This window comes from Mustela lutreola, chromosome 8, assembly GCF_030435805.1.
Source record: "Mustela lutreola isolate mMusLut2 chromosome 8, mMusLut2.pri, whole genome shotgun sequence".
In the NCBI taxonomy this organism is placed as follows: domain Eukaryota; kingdom Metazoa; phylum Chordata; class Mammalia; order Carnivora; family Mustelidae; genus Mustela; species Mustela lutreola.
Genome location: NC_081297.1, coordinates 61,465,473 through 61,472,660, shown reverse-complemented (window position 1 = coordinate 61,472,660; position 7,188 = coordinate 61,465,473). Strand labels below are relative to the sequence as shown.

Below are 7,188 nucleotides of genomic sequence, written 5' to 3'. Positions count from 1 at the left end.
TTGACTTTAAGACAAAGAATCTCGTGTCTCTAACTGGGTCTTGAGGAGCAAGAAACGGAGACAATTATCTGGATAATTCAGGTAGAAAATATTTCTGCTGTTGTGTATTTGTAAGCTTCTATCATCTCTGGCCCCTGTTGTCCACCAAGTTCTACTCCACTCTGACCTGCGGGCGGGAGATGGGTCCGGCAGCCGGGGTTCTGTGGATGCTAATGCAGCCGGAAACCCGGCGCGCGATCGGTGGCTCAGACCCAGAGCCGAGCAGGGACTGCCAGCCCTGTCTACGAACAAAGCAAACCCCTCGGGGCCTTGGGTTCCGGACTGGCCGGAGCTCCTGCCCATCATCCTCCCCGCCATTACCAGGAAAGTAGGAGCGGTTTTTAGGCCCCGGGCCGGCGCGGGAAACGCATCCCAGATCCCCCAACCCTCTCTGCATGGCTGGCACATGGAGGCGCCGGAAGGTCGCATGTAATTCAGCGCGCGGCGGGCTGCAGGCGCCGGATCCCGCAGCCACGCGCCTGCCTAGCCTTAGGCCGACGCGGCCGCCTTCCTGCGTCTGCCTCGGTCGAGACAGAGCTGCGGGTTTTCCGTGAAGCGTGCGGCCGACGCCAGCTGCCCCAAACGTCCCGCACCGCTGTGGCCCGCCGCCGCGCTCGCGGTCGCCGCTCAGGAGGAGGCTCCGAGACAAAGGCGCAGCGGCCGCTGGTGAGGACGCGGGCGCCTGGAGCCCTCCGTGGCCTGGCCGGGTGGAAAGGGCTCTGGGAGGTCGATCAGCGTCCCCGGCCGGCCCCAGCCCTGGCTCCCGTCCGCTGCAGGGCCCCCGGGAGGGGAGACCCGACGCGCCTCTCAGTCCCCGGCTGCCCCGTGCGGCTCCCCGCCCAACAGCAGTCCCCCGCTCCGGTCGCCGCCCGAGGGCAGCCGGGCCCCCGCGAAGGACGGGATGACCCCTGCTGGCCGGAGCAGAGGAAGCTGGCGAGCGCCGCCCCGCCCAGCCGCTCAGCCCCGAGCACCCCGGGCCTGGGCGGGAGTACTCCCAGTTTGTGGGAGCCCTGGAAGAACAGCCCGAGTCTCAGGCGCTGCCGGGTGGCTAAGCGCCCTCCCTCTGCTGGGTACGCGGCGTCCCCACAGCGGCGGTCCGCCCTCCCGCTGGGCTTCTCACCGCCGGCGGCTGAGGCTCCTAAAGCCTGTGCCGCCTCAAGGAGCCTGGCACCAGAGACGAGGAACTGGTCTCAGATGAGACCAAACCTCTAGCCACTGTGACCCAGCCGCTGCCGGTGGGTGATCCCTCCTCTCAGAGCCAGAGGCACTTCCTGGAGACTAGGAGATCAGCCTTCAGTATGTCAGTTTCCACGTCCCCGAGTGCAGAACTTCCTTTGAGGGCAGATCTGCGCGGATGGAACTCGCCGGCAGTTCTTGCTAAGAAAGCTCCTGTGAAAGACGCATAGTCCGTATGCGAGGCACGGAAAAGATGTTTCAGAAAACGCACACTTGGCGGGAATGCCAACATAACAGATATATTGAAACAGTCTAAAATGCACAGATAGCTCTATTACATGTACATACTGGGCATGGAAAATATATTTCTCTATAAAACATACATACAAAGGCACTCTCATTTGTACGGGAAAGCAACATTCTGAGAAAAGGTTACACACAGCATGGATAGACACCACACGTAATTTACATAAACAGTACACTTGCATGTATATCCTACACAGGAAATATACAGTCCTCATCTGTTTAGCTACATAAATGTATATATTCCATAGGGCGTATAAAATCACGCATGGAAAATGCATCCAGATATTAACTGTCCACATAAAAAAGTGCATGGAAAATACATCACATTATTATACACATATAAATTGAGTATCTACGCAATGTATGAAAAATACGTTCTGTAAATTAGTTTGTTTACATGGTGTGTGCATACCAAATACATTGCAGTACATTCTTTGAGCTCACATAGTATTGCATTTATAATACACATTTATTTGGCTGTCTTACAGACAGAAGCAGGAGGAAGCTCAGGCATTGGCACTGACAGTCTCCAACAGCTGAGCCTCTTTTCTGTCTTTCTGTTTTTCTATTATTTCTGTCTTTTAAAACCCCTTCTATGTCTAATGGGATTACTTATATAAGTGTTCTATCTTGATTTCCTTAGTCCATCTCTTGCCGAAATCAGCATCTATATTTAGAATCCCAAGTCCTGTTTGCAGCAGGGTCTGACTGCGTAAACACAGCCTATATGGAATGAGCATTATATAATTAAGTTGCCCTGTGTCTCAGGACTTGTTCTTCTAGACCTAAGATAAATATATTAGAGCATTATTCTGGGTTGTGAGTTAAGAAGTGAGGGGAGGAGAGGAAAGTGCAGTGACTTGGCAAAGTTGTGTAAGAGGCAGGTTGGGGTAAAGGCAAGTTCCAGATGTGTGCTGGGCACTCAGAGTTCCTGAAAGCCACAGTTTGTTTAAATTTTTTTTTTAATTTATTTTTAAAATCTCCAGTGGAGAAAGATGGCATGAAGTAAGGGCTGGATCTGGTCTTCTACATCCCTCTCAAACCCCAAAGCAGCTCCACTCCCTCTCAGCCAACCCAGGAGAGGATTCTGGCCCACCCAGTTCTTTAGCAGCCGGTTAGCATCCTTCATGCTGGCCGGGTCTATACAGGCAGCAGGGAAAGTTTATTCTGGAACCCAAGTTTTTCTCAACAAGATCCACTCCTAACGCTTTCAGAGATGGAATCATAGCTTAAAGCATTTTAGAACACAGAGCTAACTGTTTCAGCCCCGGAAAAAAATGAATCCCACTTAGGTCTTTCTTTAGTAGCTAAAAATCCGAAACTACCTGACACACCCTATGGAAAATTTCTTTGAAAGGCAATGCACTCATACCCCGCACAGATATTGTTTATGGGTTCCATGTAGACACTGACATATTTTACTGTCCAAAGGAATCAATTTATTAGTGCCTCGCCAGTCCCAGAGCCGGCCGCTGCTTCGCTAAGCGGGAGCGGCTGAGATAGACACGAGTGGCCAGATCGCTGGTCTTGTTAACAAGCCTCGTCATAAAGATGGAGAAGATAAGGAGAGCAAGGAAGCCCTGGCGGCCACGAGGGGGGGCTTCGAGGGCCAGCCCACAGCGTGTGGGGCAGCGGCGGTCCGGAGTTGGAGCCGGAATTCGGCTCTGGCATCGCTCCTCGCTCGCATTTATCCGGTCTTCTCCCCTTCTGGGGCGTTCATGCTGGAACTCCGATAATTCCCTCCCCTCTCCGCTCCTCTGTATTTTCCCTTTTCTTCATCGAGCCCCAAATTTTTTTTTAAAAATTGTAAATAAAAATGTATAAACCTCTGTCTGTGAGTGCCTGTCTTGCTCTCTGCCACATTTGCTCATTCTGAGACCTGCTGCCTCCTCCTTTCTCTGCATTACTCCGCATCGTTCCTTTTTATCTCTGTCTGGAGCTCTCTTCCATCTCTGGCTTCATGGTTGCTTTTTCTACTGGGTTGGTGCTGGCTCAGGCCCCAGTGAGCTTGTAAAAAAATAATAATAATACAAATAACCCTTGGTTATCTTGTGGCAGAGTGAACACCCCCTGATAAGCCAGACCCCATGGAGGAAAAAAAAAAAAAAAAAAAAAAAAAAAACCTTGAATGTAATTGCTGGTTTGGGTTGCAACACTTAATTCTGTTTATTCTCACCAATGTGCATACTTAACGAAGAGATATTGATATTAAAGGGCAGGGGGGAATTAATTTTACTTTTATAGTCATCTATTAAGAGCACAAGATGATCTGAGTCTCCTTTAAAGGGACCAAAAAAGGGGGAGGGAGAGAGAAAGAAAGGGAGGGGGAAGGGAGAAATATGACTGAAGGCGAACAAAGATCTTTGCCTGAAGAAACAATGTAACACTAGACAGAACTATAAAGTCTGGGAATGTAACAACACAGGACCCTCTCAACCTCCCCCATTTGGAATCCTGTCCCCTGCACTTCCTGCTGAAATCCCAATCCCGACTACACAACAGTATTCAAGGAAAAATTCATGCAATTATCTGGATAATTGTAGGGAGAAGGAGAGAGAGAGAGAGAAAGCATTTCCTTTTTATTGTCTGATCCTCTCTGGTGTCAGTGCAAGAAGGGTGGCTATATGGGATATGGAGGAAAAGGAGGTAGTAGGGTCTCCCAATGTCACTCTGTGACCTACAAGATGGCTACTCCTGAACCAAGAAGGTCCTAGGCAGGAGCTCAGATATTCTTAAGAGATTTTGAAAGCCTCAGTGATCCAGTTTCATTTTCCAAAATATTTGTTTGGTTTTACTTTTTCTGTATAGACCTGCCTCATCTAGTATTGTAATTAGCACAAGTAAGCGAATAATAGATAATTATAGGGGTGTCTATAATATCATTTATTTTACAGCTGCGCAAGATATGATTAGAGTTAATGTCGGAGGCTCTGTTGGAGCCTGGAAGGCAGCAAGAGACAAGGTAGAGAGAGAGTCCTGATTGTCTTTCTCTTTCCTATTTTATGTGTGTGAATCTCCAGAAATCCCCAATTCTCTAAATTCCCTGCCCAGATGTCTTGAGGGAGATCTCTACAATTTTAGGGGTTGGGAGCTCAGAGAAAGGCAAACAACAATTTGGTACTTAAATCTTAGTCTCAGGACCAGTAGTCTCTATTCTCCCCATGTCCCCCCACAGTGAAAGACTTCAACCTTAGTTCAAGACTCCTAAGGTCACAGAGACTTGGCAATTTAGGCCAGTGAGAGGAAGGCAGGGTCTTACCAAAACCAAGTTCATTGTCATCCCCAAGTGAGCACTAGGTTCTCAGTGAAGCCCCCTTTGATCCCAGTTTGGCCTTCCTTCTTGGACCTCTTCCCTAGGGACACCTGGATGGGGGTAGAAGTCAGGCTAGGACTGTGGAGGTTGGTTGGGGTGGGGATGGGTAAAAAAACTGAAAATATGCTTTCTTGTTTCTGGGATTCAGAAGACTAGAAGCCAGGAGCCTGGGGGGAGGGGAGAGGAAAGAGGGAGGGAGAGCCAGGCAAGAGAGATTCAAGGAAAACCACGAGACAGGAAGACAAGAATAAAAGGAACAAGTGAAAGAAAAGGGGCAAGAGGAGAAATCACAATAAATAAAGGAAGGAAATAAAAAAGAAAAGGCAGAAAGGAAATAAAAAGACGGAAGGAAAAAAAGGAGGGGGCATTTTAAAAGGAAAGAAAGATTTGAAAGCAAAAGAGAGGAAGGAGGGAGACAGAGGCCAGGGTCCGGCGGGCCGCACGATCTGCCGGGCAGCCTGCAGCAGTCTGGGTGGGCGGGGGCCGCCATGACAAAGTGAAGGTCAAGTTAGCATCGTACCTTATAAGGAAGGCTTCGGTCCTCCATTTCAGCCTTTCTTTCTGCCAGGACAAGGCCGTAGTATTTCTAGTCTTGTAAACACTGGATTCTTTGGGGCCTTTAAAAAAAAATAAAGACCCCCTTCCTTCCTTTATTGGGGGTGAGCTCCGCCGGCTGGGGGAAGCAGTGGACAGGGAAGTCAACTAATGAAGACTCCGGGAAACTTTTCTCTCCTTTTCTCTCTCTCTCTGGCTCCGCTCCCGCCAGCTGGGACTCCCTCCCTCCCTCCTTGTCTCCCTCCCTCCCTCCCTCCCTCTCACCCTCCTCTCCCCAACCCAACGCCTCTTTTGCTCTCTCTATCTCTTGGTCTTCCGTGTCTCTCATCACAGTCTGGGCTCCTTCTCTCCACACTCCCCTCTCCTACTGCAGACTTCTAAATCCGTTCCACTCCACCAGGAAAAGGAGCAGGACTTAAGAACTGGAAAGAAAACTAGCCGTCACAAAGAAAAGTTCATTTACAGCCTAAATGTCTAATAAGATTTCCTTCTGAAAACAAGGCGGTGCACTCGGTAAGGAGGAGGAGAAGTGAGGCAGCGCCAGTGGGGAGGGCTGAAGAGGTAGGAGGCTTGGATTTATTTATTTCGCAGATCCAGAGGTGGAGAGAAAGGAGGAGAAGCAGGAAAGCGAGAGAGAAGCGCTTTAACCCGGCAACTAGCAAAGGAAGCTGCAGCGGGCGGGACTGGGAGCCAAGCGCGCGGGCCTAGGACCCGGACCTGCAGCCGCTCTCCTCGAGCACAGAGCGGGCTCAGCCTAGGCCTGAGGTGCGGAGAAGCGAGCATACCCAAAATCTGTCGCCCTGTGAAGTGTGGGAGATTCAAGGACGGAGGGAGGCAGGGAGAGACAGAGAAAGGCTGCGCCCCAGCCGGCCAGCCAGAGGGAAAGTGAGTTCCGGACCCTGGGGGCAGTGGCGGCGACCGGGCTGGCTGCAGGCTGGGGGCAGCAGGCGGCTCAGCCGAAAGCCAAGGCGCCAGAGAAAGAAACCTGAAGTGGAGTCTTAGATCTTTTCCCTGCAGAATGGCACTGTGGGGAAAGAGGGAGGGAGAGAGAGAATATAGCATAGGGGTGTCTGTGAAGGGTTCACCTCCTTTTTCCTGGCCCTGTCAGTGGATTTCCTCTTGCTCACAGAGCCCTTTTTAGGCCTATCTGTTGCTTTTAAAATGGGAATTCTAATGACGAGGGAAGGGAGAAATGCTCAGAAAGCAATTCTGGGGACTTCTGGTTCAATGTGATACTCCTCAAAGGCCTAATTTTGTCACATCCACCCTTCTCAACTAGAAACCAGCCTCTAGGATCCGCCCCCTCCCACTTTACCTACCTGGCTAAGGTGCCTAAGGGCTACTAGGGACCCAAAGTAGGACCTGACACCCAGGTGGAAGTAGCCGGGAGCACTGGGGGTGGTCAGTAGAGCTCCCAGGCCTCGGGGCCTAGAGCCCTCCCACCCTGTTTCCTGATAATGAAAAACAAAGAGGGAGGACTTGATTCTTTCTGATGGTGTTCAAGGATCCAGGCTTAGATAAACAGCACCTGACCCCGAGATCTAAGGTGATAGGCGTCTCTTCCACAGACATTTAATCTGGGCAAATGTCCTACTGCTTGAGCTCCAGGGGCTGAGGAGGTGAGCAGGGTGAGGACATTTGCTAACAGAAAGCCCCAGGGAGGGCACGACAGGCCCGCTTCGTATTATGTCCAGTGGTATGGAGAGTGTTTTAAAAGGTTGGAATGAACTGCGGAGGCCCTTTCTGATGTACCCCTCAGCTCTGGGAAGGGGAGCCCCAGGAAGTGAGGGAGTTTATGA

General features: G+C 50.7%; 1 long non-coding RNA gene across 1 annotated transcript; it reads right to left on the bottom strand.

Moving 5' to 3' along the window:
* Positions 1-1,488: 1,488 nt before the first annotated feature.
* LOC131837913 (uncharacterized) lies at positions 1,489-5,556 on the bottom strand. Its single transcript, XR_009356379.1, has 2 exons — positions 5,355-5,556; positions 1,489-3,528 (listed from the first exon to the last, which is right to left on the bottom strand). It is a non-coding gene; the product is annotated as an uncharacterized LOC131837913 (long non-coding RNA).
* Between the last annotated feature and the right edge of the window lie 1,632 nt (positions 5,557-7,188).